This window comes from Canis lupus, chromosome 26 (assembly GCF_048164855.1).
Source record: "Canis lupus baileyi chromosome 26, mCanLup2.hap1, whole genome shotgun sequence".
NCBI lineage: Eukaryota > Metazoa > Chordata > Mammalia > Carnivora > Canidae > Canis > Canis lupus.
In genome coordinates, this window is record NC_132863.1 from 47732977 (window position 1) to 47745752 (window position 12776).

Consider the following 12776-nt stretch of genomic DNA (forward strand, 5'->3'; position numbering starts at 1 on the left):
CTGCAAGGGTCCTGCTACCTGGACTGAGAATGGAATTGACAGGAGCAGAGAAACAGCAGAGAAGCAAACTTAATTTCCTACAGAGGGGAATCCACACAGACAGAAATTTCCAAGATGGTCGGTGAAAATGAGGCGACTGGGACATCCCGAACGACGGGGACGGCGTCGGGGACGAGGTCTGGGCCCGAGAGCGGAGGAACGCAGTTCACAGGGCGCCACGGAGAGCGGGGCTCCGTAACTAGACGTCTGTCCCCCACGGAGGGGCCGCTCGGATCAAGTCTGTCTCTGCGAGTAACCCCCGTCCTGGGAAAGGCTCCCAGTTTAGGTGCTTGTGTGGAGGTGCGGGAGGGGCCGGAGTTTCTCTGGAGCCTGCAGCTCCGAGTCACCTTCATGCCAAGTGGCCATCTCGGGGTGACCTGCCCTCGGCCCCTACAGAGCCACACAGACAATCCCAAAGGGACCGGCCATGGTCAGCCACTCGGATGTTACGTGTGTTGTCGAGGGCCAGGCACGGAGGGTCCTCGGCGTGGTGCTCCGCCCTTCACGGAACCCACTCCGCTCTGCCCTCAGAGCAGGAAAGCCTCCACGATGAGCGGTCTGGACCCCAGCAGCATTTCCTCTTCCCAGACAGGAGGGCCCCCCCTGGCCTGGGGCCGTAGGGCACCACCACCCAAGCCCAGCCAGACAGGATGTACCCCACATCTCTCTAATCGATGGATCAAATGTGACCAATTATGCCTCGAACGAACGAAAGGTCCAGCATGCGAGGAGTTTTACTGTTTTTAAACATTTATGTTATCTTAAAAATAACATACCCATCAGTAGGAAATGCAGCTTCCATGAAGAATTTACATTAGGAAATATGAAAATCCATACCCCGTACCATTTGAGTGTTTTTTTTTTTTTTTTAGAGAAACCAAGGAACCTTTCTGACTTCAGTTTTGTAGTGTGTGTTTTGTTCTCCTTGAGAGGACCTCATAAATCAATTGGACACATTTTGCTCTAAAAGAAATATTTTATGTGTGAAGTACTTTCTTCAAGATTTTCTCTTTTATCAGGGGTTTGTAAAAGTGCAAAATGACACGTGGGTATAATTGGTTGGCCGTAGTCCTTAACTGTGGGCATCGTATATCTCTGCTTATGCAAAATTTATTTGAGTGTCAGAACTTTATTTAAGTGTATAAAGTGGGGAAACGCTTCCCTGAAGACATTGCATATGAAAAAGAAGATTCCGTGCTTCAAAAAACTTCTGGCAAAACTCCGCAACCCCGTACTGATAGGACTCTACCCACAGCGTCCTAAAGCGTGTCCTTGGCAGAAACCAAATCTTAAACATTTTATTTAATCAGTACTATTCCCCAGGAATCCTTGGGAAGAAGCCCAGTTCATTTTCAGTGTCCTACACAGTAAAAATTAGTACAAAGATTTAACTCACTTTGAAAACATCCAAAAAACCTCCCAAAATTTCCATTGTTATGTTTGCCGTGAAAACACTGGGCGCCTTGTGTCAACGCTTCTTTTATTTTTCCTCTCAGTGACGCACATGTCTTCTGTGTTGACTGCTCTGACTGAATATATTTTTAACTTTTAAAAGACTTGTCTCTTCCCTGAAAAATAGTTTGACTTTTTGTCAAAATGGTCAAAACAATCTGGGTGTTTGAAGTCGTGTTATTTGAAGACGCGGGCCTGTCTTTGAGAAGCCAGCCCCCGAGGAGAGTGTTGACATGCATGCTTCAGTTGTCTGTGACTGCGTGACCACCCCCCACACTCAGAGGTGGAGGACACCAGTGCATTAGCATCTCCTCGGTTCTGCAGACATGTGGATGGGCTCAGCTGGGCGGTTCATTCAGGGGTCTCCCATGCACCTGTGCTCAGGTGGTAGTTGGGGTTGGAGTCATCCCAGGCCACGAGTCGCCTGGATATCCAAGATGGCGCACTCATGTGGTGGCTGGCAGTGGATGCTGGCCATCAGCTGGGAGGTTGGCAGGGATGGCAGGTAGGACATGATTCAGGCTTGTCATAGGTTCTGAGTTTCACTAGGTTCACTAGGTTCTGAGGCCTATGTCCCAAAAGAGAGCATTCTCAGGACCCACGTGAAAGCCAGAGGGTTGGTGACCCACCAGTGGACGTCCCAGAATGTCTGTCCCGCTGCGATCTGTTAGTCAGTATGGTCAGTAGCTGGTCCACATTCGAGGAGAGGGGATTGGCATCTCCTGTAGTGGGAAGCAGAGCCTCTAAGGAATATTCCTCAGCCATTAGAAACGACAAATACCCACATTTGCTTCGACGTGGATGGAACTGGAGGGTGTTATGCTGAGTGAAATGAGTCAATCGGAGAAGGACAAACATTATATGTTCTCATTCATTTGGAGAATATAAATAATAGTGAAAGGGAATATAAGGGAAGGGAGAAGAAATGTGTGGGAAATATCAGAAAGGGAGACAGAACATGAAAGACTCCTAATTCTGGGAAACGAACTAGGGGTGGGAGTGACTGGGTGATGGGCACTGGGTGTGATTCTATATGTTGGCAAATTGAACACCAATAAAAAATAAATTTATAAAAAAAATAAGTGCAGAGAAAGAAGGAATCAATGAGACCATCGTTGGAGACCACCCAGTGCAGCCGTCCTGCTGTAGCTCTCTGAGTCACCCCTACTGTGCGCCTGTGCACAGACCATGCATGCAGTGAGTTTCCAGTAAAACCTGCCTCTCTGCTCATCGCTCATCGCTCAGCCCTCTCATCTCTGCTGGACACACCACGGCTTTTTAGATCACTCTTCGCTGATCGTCCAGTGTTGCAAATGGCCCATAGTAAACCCCAAATGCGGTGTAAAATGATCGCCAAGTGGGAGTGCAGATAATGCAAAAATACAGCATTTCATGAAGATGATGAGCATCTTTCTGGAAAACCGCAGAAGTTGCACTCACGGTTGTTGACGAGTGAGGAGGTGGCGCTCCTGCAGGTAACCATCGAAGAGGCAAAACTCAGCTTTTCGCCAGTGATAATATATGTTCACCTAAGAGAGTCATTAAAACAATAAATAAGAGAGCATCTCCTGGGAATTCATGGAACCCTAGACTTTTTTTTTTTTTTTTATAAAAATCACTCTCTGAGAAAGGGGCTCTGAAAGTGTGAGCTGCCACGGATTTTGTTAGCGAGCAGCGCTGCAGGTGCCAATTTCCGACATCAGTCTTCCACTGAAAAGCCAGGCGTATAGTTGCAATTAGAACTGATATTTTATTCAGTGTTAGATAAAATAGATGTATTTTCAATTGGTTTTAGTTTTGTTCTTCTATATAAAGTGTTAATCAAATAATTTGATGTGCGTTGTTCACTGTAAAATGTTGACCTCGGTGTTCAGTGGATTTACTTTGTCTCTTGGAGAGTTTGGACTGCCTGGTGTGACAGAGGTCTCCTGGGGTTTGGATCCAGGTGATCAGGGCTGGGATTCCAGGTTTCCGCTCACCAGTGTCGGCACCCTCCGACAGGTGTCCTAGTGTCCCCGTGGCCATGGTGCGTTGCTGACATGGGGTGAAGAGCGGAGAGGTCTGGTGTCCGTGTGGGGAGGCTAAGCACCGCTCTTAACAAGGGTGGAGTGACCAGGAAGGGCCTAGGTGCTCAGACCTGCCGGCAGGTCGTCCGCGTGCCGGCGTTGGAGCCATCCGCACCGAGACCTGGCTCTGAGACAGAAGTTTCCATTGAGTTCAAATAGAACTTCAAAGACATCTCATTTCTCTAGCTTCATTCTTAGGGCGACAGAGATACAGTTCTTCTTCCCACGTTTCTGAATCAGGAGCGACTTCTTTGAGCCTGCGAGCCTGTGCTCTGCGCGACTCAGACTTGCAATGCCGCATCAAAGCTGCCGCCCGCGGTGGTCCTGCCCGCCGCAGGGGCCATTCTCTGGGCAGAGTCAAAAGAGATAGGACTAAGTTTTAGAAAGGGGAGTTTTAGAAGGAAAGGAGGACCAAGGGACCCCCCCCCCCCCCGCCATGCACACACCTGCCGCACCAGCCTCCTACTCTAGGGTGGGCGTGGTGACCCAGTGGGCCGGGCCACACCACCAGCCAGGCCGAAGGCGGTGAGGCCCTGGGCCCGTGACCGCAGCCCCTGGCACCAGCCGTGCCCACTGGAGCTGTTTGCCCCCATTTGGTCCACGAGAAAGAAGAGTCATGCAGAACCATTCACTTTGCAAGGTGTAGTCACTCAAACCTGGCGTCCTTCTTAACAAAGCTCAAGCTCCATGCGGTAGAAATTCCTGCAAGAATTTTCAAAACCCACGTTTGTGAATCTGCGCATCCTCCTGGATGACGCAGCGAGCGTGAATGTGACATGAAGACCGCCGAGACGCAAGGGCAGCAGCCCGGGCTTCCAGGACCAGTTACTCTCGCCTTCACTGCTGACGGCTAGCAGGAGGGGGGCCATCGGGCTCGCCAGACGCAGCAAGTACTCGAGGTTGCTCCCAGCTGTAACCTGTAGTTTCGCAGGAAAAGCCCGCGTGCGGGCCGCCAAAGCTCCGTCACTGCGAGCGAGCTGGGGCCAGGCCTCCCCGATGCGGAGACCCTCAGACATGCCATGTTTAGAGCATATTTTTAAACAAACATCATCATTGTCAGGTCGATGAAACAGCTCTGTCCTTTATGCTTATCACCCTGCTGTGAAAATGTTTATGGCAAAAAAAATAATAATAACAGATTTTGAGGGACGCCTGGGTGGCTCAGCAGTTGAGCATCTGCCTTCGGCTCAGGTGGTGATCCTGGAGACCCGGGATCGAGTCCCGCATCAGGCTCCCTGCCTGGAGCCTGCTTCTCCCTCTGCCTGTGTCTCTGCCTCTCTCTCGGTGTGTGTCTCTCATGAATAAATAAATAAATCTTTAAAAAAAATTTAAAAAAAATAACAGATTTTGAGAACTCCGATAAAATTACTGCCTAACTAGATACCATTTTAAGTAAAAGTGGTATTTCTAACCGGCCCACTGGGGTGTGTCAGGGCTTCATGTGGGAGCTAAACTCCACTCCAGGTACCCACAACCTGCGGTCGAGAGCAGGTGTTTGCTTTCTGGGGAATGAGATATAAAATGTTAGACACTGACCCGCGTTCACAGGAGCCCCAGCGACCGTGGTGACTTCCAGACCGAAGTCAGGGTGTCCAGAGGCTCCAAGAATCTGCAGATGGAGCTGCTTTGATTAAATAAGTAACAAAGATGATTTTTAACCCTCTTTTTGCTGACTGGGGAAAAAAATGTACATTCGTAAGTATACATTTCTTTGGCTTGAGCCCTGGTCCCCAGAAACAGTGCAGTTTCTAAACGTTGGCGCCGCTGACATCGGAGCCAGATGGTCTTCTGTGGTGAGGACATCCTGGGCACGAGGATGTCCGGCAGCAGCCCTGACCACACCCACGGGCACCCTCCTTCCCCCACCTGTCCAGTTAGCACAATCAAAAGTGTCTCCAGACTTTGCCAACTGTCTCCTGAAGACCCAACGGCCCCTGAGTAGGAACCACTGCCTTAGTAATATGCTTTAAAAAAAAAAAAAAGTGCTAGATGCTGTGAGCCATGTCCAAAGCACCTGTGTGCAGAGCCTCACGGTTTGCCTGGAAAGCTCTTTGCATTTAAACATCGGTGCCCGGGACTCTTGCTTGCCCCAGGAGCTGTTAATGCTGCTTAATTGGTGCAGTAAATATTCCAGAGTCTTCCTTATTCCGCCAGAGTCATTTGGAAACCGGCTTTGGAACGCGGCTGCTATTTTAGGGATCGTCACACATCATCTGCTGTTTGGTGTCAAACCCGGAGTCGCTGTTATTTAACACTGATTAATAAATGGCAGGTTGTCAGTACCGGATGTGAAGAGACTTCAAGGCGCCATTGTTCTTTTAAATTAAAACATTTAAACATTTAAATCCAGGGCTGGTTCTGGTGGCTCATTTTAATTATTCCTTTTGTCTTAGCATACCTTTCTTCTGATCACGCAGCTGTCACGCCAGCAGTACCTGGCGTCGGAGCACATGACACCCTCTCCCTATTAACTGCCATTATTTTTATAAGGAAAGCTGGAAGCCACCGGAGCAGATATTAATTTCGAGAGAAGACCGCTGGCTAAGTTATTAAAATGGATGTATCTGAAAGCTACAACTCATTTCATTTATATCATGGGCGGGCCGCAGGGCTGGGCCGTGCGTGCACGTGTGTGGCGGGGGGGGGGGGGCATTTTGCACCGGGAGTGCTCCCCCCGCTGTGGTCCTGCCGTCCCTTCTCTGCTCCCGACTGCAACAATCACAGCCCAGCTCCGCCCATCCCTAGCAAGCAGGAGTGTGCGCAAAGACCGTCGATCCCCGCATTGACGGGCAGTCGGACAATCAGGTGGGGAGCAAGGGGGGGCCCTGTCTGGAGCCTTACGTTGTGCCCCCAACCCTCCCACACAGGCACCAGCATCCGTGGGCAAGACTCCGTCTCTGGAGGAAGGGTCCGGTTGGCCGACCCCAAGTTGAGCCCTGCCTTCCCAAGTCAGCGGGCTCAGGGACCATGGCGATGGTGCTCTTCACTCTATAGAGATGCGGTTTTCTCACCAACTTTCAATCCACCTGGTTGGTGTTATATTTAGCTGTAAAGGGTGGGGAGCCATTGCAGAAATCAAACTCCTGCAAAACACAGGACAGTTTCCCTCCCTCGCAGGATGGATATTCCCCGGGTCCTGGGTTAAAGCCACAGGTTCCCAATTTGGCGTGTGGGTGGGATGCCTGGCCCTGCCCCTCATCCCCCGCGGAGGGCATCTGGGCGAATGCGGGCGTCTTTCTCCTCCAGAACCCTGACCCCACACATATGGTTCCCTCTGGTTCCCACTGGCTCCGGTGACTGTTCACGGTACCACGGACGGGCGGGCAGTAAAAACCCAGAGGGAACCTCTGGCAGCTCATTTAGACGTGCTGGGTCCTGCCTCGGGGTCGACTCCCCGACAGACCGTTAACTCTTTACATATCTGCAAGTATATGTGTCAGTTATTCCCAGTTGCTTCTCAGATCTTTTTCTTTTTTTTTTAATTTTTTAAATTTATTTATGATAGTCACAAAGAGAGAGAGAGAGAGAGAGAGGCAGAGACACAGGCAGAGGGAGAAGCAGGCTCCATGCACCGGGAGCCCGATGTGGGATTCGATCCCGGGTCTCCAGGATCGCGCCCTGGGCCAAAGGCAGGTGCCAAACCGCTGTGCCACCCAGGGATCCCCTCAGATCTTTTTCAATAAAAGGTAACAAATACTAAAACCAGTAAAACCCACGTGTCTAAATAAAATATATTTAAAAAAGACAGTGGGACAGATACAGATACTGCAGTTCTCTGGGTTGCATTCTGGGTCCTAAGGAGGAAAGACCAGGAGCGAAATGAAAGCTGACAAACTCTCAGACTTTTTTAACGATGCAGTCCATCTTCCCCACGTAAAGATGATCACCGTGTAAAGTCTTTTTAGATCGGGAAAGTAATTTTCATAGGCAAAGCAATTAATCAGACGCTGACGTTCAGGACACACACGCTTTCCATAGTAAGTACACCCAAAAAGACCAGAAGGAGTGGGTGATCCTTGTGAAGGACGAGTTTTTACTGAGATTATCTTTTTTTTTAAAAAAAAAAGAGATTTATTTATTCATAAGAGATGCAGAGAGAGAGAGGGCGGGGCAGAGACATAGGCAGAGGGAGAAGCAGGCTCCTCGCAGGGAGCCTGATGCGGGACTTGATCCCGGATCCCGGGGTCACGCCCTGAGCCGAAGGCAGGCGCCCAACCCTGAGCCACCCGGGCGGCCCTACAGAGAGCATCTTGAAGCCCAGACTCCTACAACCTGGTGGGAAGGAGAAGAGGGGTTGCCACATGCCAGGCACCAGCGGCCAAAGATGGTCATTTAAAATCCACTTTCCAGACTGCAAGTGTTCTACAAACCTTGTTTCCGTGAATCTACCCTGGAGTCAACTCCATGCTTGGAAGGAAGTAGGAGCCCAAACCTTAACGCTACGCAAGTGAACGTTTGATTAATTGTTCTGCCTCTGAAAGTTCCCTTCCAGTACAAAACGACGCCTCAGCTGTAGCCCTACCTGCAGGGACAACAGTTATGCACCGAATCGGCGGTCACGCTTCTAAGCACTTCCACGCCGCTCGCCTCACGCACACGCCTCCCCGCCGCCAGGCGTTCGTGGCTACGGAAATATCCATCGTTGGGATGATTATTGTTCAACCAGGACGCCTCATGTGGACACGTGCACTCGATTGCCTTTTTCTCGTTCCCGACAGTGGCACGGACAGGGGCACCCGAGCGCGTGTGTCCCTCCTGCGCTTCTGATCATCACCTTCGGGGTGAGTCAGAATTAAAGATTTAGAACATTCTGGAAAAGGCTTTTGGACACACTGCTAAGGTGCCCTAGGAAGCTCCCCACCCCCCCGCTGCCCCACATGCCGCGTTGCACATTCCGTCGTGGCAGGAATCCACAGGCGAGGCGGCCGCCCCGTAGGCCAGCACCAGGTGAGGGCGGGCGGGTGGACGTTGACACGTGTGCACTGGCAGGTGTCATTTATTGAGCATTTGCTTTTCCTTTGTAAGTCCATTATCTGTGGGGGGTTACTTGCTGGTTTGCTTACTTTTATCCACCGAAATGCTTGCCTTTTCCTGTTTGCTGCGTAAGAAGGCCTCGCGTGCGTGGGGACCTCTGTGCTGCCACACTCTCTGCAGACACGTTCCCCCCGCCCCGTCTGTCTTTTGCCTTCGGCCTTATCCGTGGTGTTTCCCGACTTGAGGATTCGCGCTCAGTGTTGTGACAACGTCTGTCTCGCCCCCAGCGTGCATGTTTTCCCCTCGCGATCTGCTGCCTTCCTCTCTGACCCACTCACCTCACTTCCTCCCGCGTGTTTCCCCTATTAGGCCTCTTCCTTCCTGCGTCTTCCTCCCTCGTCATGGTGACACGGGCACGGTGAACTCACAGATGTCCCCAGCTGCCTGCGCGTCCGTGGCCCGCACTCCCCTCCCGCCTGGGACCCCCAGTCCCCTCCCGGAGCAGTTTAGGGACAGACATGAGGATCTAACGTGGGCTGGTGGCGGGGTGAGCTGGCTGGGCCTCCAGGAGCCGCCACCCCGGGAAGCTGGCGACCGATGCCTCTGTGTCCCCGGTGCCGTGGGTGCCCAGCGACTCGTCTTACCTTCTGCTGACTATAAAAAAGATGCTTTTATAGTTTCCATTAGAGATTTTTTTATTAAGCAAACTTGCACCCTGCCAGACCGGAAAGGTATTATGTGAACGTTTTATGAGCAGAATGTAGAAATTAATGGAGAAAAAAATATTAGAAATTGGGATTGTTTAGCGTTGCTTGCTGCCCGCACCTGATGGAATATGGTTAATCGTACATCACATTGCAGGTTCCTCTAATCTCCTCCGTAATGTGTTTTTTATTTCCATTTGTGTTGGGGGTTTTTGTAAAATAAACACATATTGTGTTCTCTGGAGAGATAATGGACGCCTTTAAACGGACAAAGACGGGCCCGATTCCGTGGGCTCTGAGCTGTGCGAGGCGGGGAGGGGGGCTTCGTGTCCTGTCTTATCACACTCTGCCGTAGGAAACGGCTTACACGGACCCGGCCTCGGAAGCTGCAATTGTGTCGAAAGGCGTTGCGGTGAACCTCGTGCGTGGACGCGCGGTTCCATATAATGAATCTACAAATAGGCACCCCCGCGCATCCGAGGGTTTCTTTCTGATACTCTGAAAAAGCTATTCTTTTTTTTTTTTTTTTTTTTTAGGCCAATCTTCGAGTTCAGTGATGGAGAAATAGCAGTAATAACGGCACACACACAAAAACAAAATCAAAATGCCCTGAAAATATTTAAATTTGCATCAGGAGACAGCACGGTGATGTGATTCTATGCAGCAGGTCGTCGGGTGAAGGGGCCACTCGGTGGTCACTGTGCCGTGGTTTTCTCTGCCATCTTTAAAACCTGGGTTCTCGTTAATGCTGTCACGTCATGCACAGTCCCTGGGACATGCTTGGGGATGGGGATGGGGATTGGGGTGCAGCTGCCTCCTGTGGGCTGCGTGGTGGGGGGTGGCCAGGGGACCCCAGCTGTCCTGGGAAGCCCGCAGCATGGTGCCCGCATCTCCTCGGCAGCAGGGGTCAGTGTAGACGACTGGGCAGGGGGACATTCAAGCCAGTCTTCCCATATCTCCCAGTTTTCTCACCTGCTCTGCGCAGGACTGGTCCTCACTCTCTGTCATGAGATTGGGGACATCATTTCATTGACCCTATAGCCCATCTTGCTGAAACGATCCTTTTGCACAGCCCCCCGATAGGGGCAAAGGAAAGGATTTCAACAAGTTTTACTGCTTTCTAAAATGTATTTTAAGTGTTTGTTGATGGCGGAAGATTTTCATGGGAATGGGTAAAAATTAACATAAAATTACCCCTGTTACTATTTTGATCTATAAATATCCCTTCTAGTCTTTTTTTTTATTATTATTAAGCCTGCAAAAGTGAAATTCTGCCGAATAATTTTGGTTTGCCCTCAACTTCCCCATCTCCGGTGGCTACTTCCCGTGTTCCGCGTGGCTTCCTGTACCGTTCCCAGAGTTGTGCTGGTTCTGTGGTGCTCCGGAGTAGTTCGCACAGCTTTTTCACAGGCAGTTCCGAGTGTGCTTGGTCTCCATTTTCCTGTCACTTAAGGGAAAGCAGTTCCAGCAGGAGATGCTTACGTTCTATTTGCGGGGACGGGCTGGTCTCTGCCCCCGTGACTGACCCCAACTCTGACCCAGAAGGGGAAATGAGTGTGTGTTAGTTTCTACAGTGTTGACAGTGATCGCGGGATGGTCAGAGCTGTCTTGGGGGATTCCTGGATGATCCTCCGAGTGCCCGGTTAGTGGACGTTAAACCCCATCTGTGGCTCAGGGCTGCGTCTGGATGAGCCCCTTCACAGGGACATCTTCTTCTAGGACGGGCCTGGGTGGGACCCTGAGCTGCAGGCTTCGGGACCAGCTGGGGACAGGGAATGATGCCTCCCAGGGGGCTGATGACCCGGAGGCAGGAGGCTCACACACGTGCAGTACCCATGGACCCTAGACACCCCGGGCGGAGGACCGAGGGCTGGGTCTTCTCCCAAACTGCCCTCGAAGCTCTTTCACAGCGGTCTCCTCTGCACCGAGGGCAGGATGCCACGTGGGTTACATGGGCTTCTGACCTCTGGAAGCTCGATTTGTGTCAGCCAAGCCAGCCAGCTTCCAATCAGGAAGCTGATTCTTCACTTGGCAGAGGATGGGCCGGGAGGGCTTCAGACACACAGTCTGCTTTTATACCAAAATATGGTTTCAAATGTGAAAGTGTGTCTAGGAGCCCGAACATGTCCATTACTGTTAACACCTCAGCACCTTCACTCTTGTCCCACACTGCCGTGGTGTCTCAGGCACCTGGCTGGAAGCACCCAGGCCCCGCTGTCCAGAGCAGCGGCCCTTGGCTACACCAACACCTCCCTCCATCTGAAGGACTGCGGGCATGCATGGCTCCTCCCCTAGACCCGGAGTGGGCGCCCTGCAGTGGGGTCCTCCCCGCATTGCCCCGGTGTCTTCACTGCCACCCAGCCCTGGGAAGGAATCGTGGCTCTGTGAGCCCAGCCCCCAAGGGGTGCTGGACAGCCCTGCACCTGTATTAAATCCCACATGGCCAACTCAGGAGAGATTCTACGTGTTAGGGCCACAAGCTCCCGTAGAGAGGGGACTACAGTGGTCAGGAGAGACTTGGCATGTCCTCGGCGGTGCTTCCCTCCCTCCTCCCCTCACCCCACCCTGCTTGTCTTTTGCTGTGTCCTTGCCCACTCCACGTGGAGGGAGCGTGTGCTCCGTGCTAGGTGGGTATCACACATGATCCTGCCTTTGAAGGCTGCAGATTCAGGACGACAGCCGTAGAGAGGGTGCCTCTGAGCCACATCAGAGCATCTCAACTGTCTGTGCCCCAGGACATGACTAAGATCCCAATATGACCACTTAGCTGAGGCCAAGCCACACAATCCTTACCAAGCCCTGGTTTTCTGATCTGCACAAAAGGTGTAATAACAGTTCCTGGGATGCAGGGGAGCTAACAGGTGCAGTGAGCACACGCACCTGCAGTCCAGCCTGAAGCCACGGCGCTTCTCTCGCCCATCTTCCCTGGTTTGTGGGGAGGGAGAAGCCAGGGCCCCGTGGCCCCAGCTGGATGTGGAGGCAGGAGGGTCACCCTGAGCATTGAGAGGCTGAGAGGACTTCTTCGAGGAAGGATCTGGAAGGTGGGAGGGGCAGGGCAAAGGGAGAAGAGGGCCCTGGGAGGTGGTGTCTGGGCAGAAAGGCCTGCCTGAGCCTGAGCCTGGCTCCTGAAGCTTGATGGGATGCCATGCTGAGACCATGTCACCCGGAGGACAGCTAGGTGGGGACAGGGCCCGGGCAGACGCGTCAGCCGGCTCCTGGCCACAAGATTGTTGTCATCGCTGCTCTCTGTTGTTGGACGTAAACCAGCACCAGAACAGTGTTGCTTCCCCAGCAGACAGAGTCACAGAGTTCACTCAGGTCCCGTACCCGTGAGGTGTGAGGCCGGGATTGGCCCCTGACCCCGTCCCCATGCAAGGGGCCGTGGAAGGAGTCTCCTGAGGTTGGTCAGGGCCTGGACGTCTGTGGACATGGAGACAGATGGCCTGGACCTGGGGGACGGTTATACATTGTAGACCTGGACCCATCTACCTGGACAGGGAGGTGACAAGTATAGGTAGGCGAGGAACCCAGAGCTTCCATC

General features: G+C 52.1%; 1 protein-coding gene across 3 annotated transcripts in view; it reads left to right on the forward strand.

The window, feature by feature from the left end:
- The window catches only part of CDH4 (cadherin 4), a 496939-nt gene that overhangs the window by 138437 nt on the left and 345726 nt on the right, over positions 1 to 12776 (forward strand). The window lies entirely within an intron of this gene.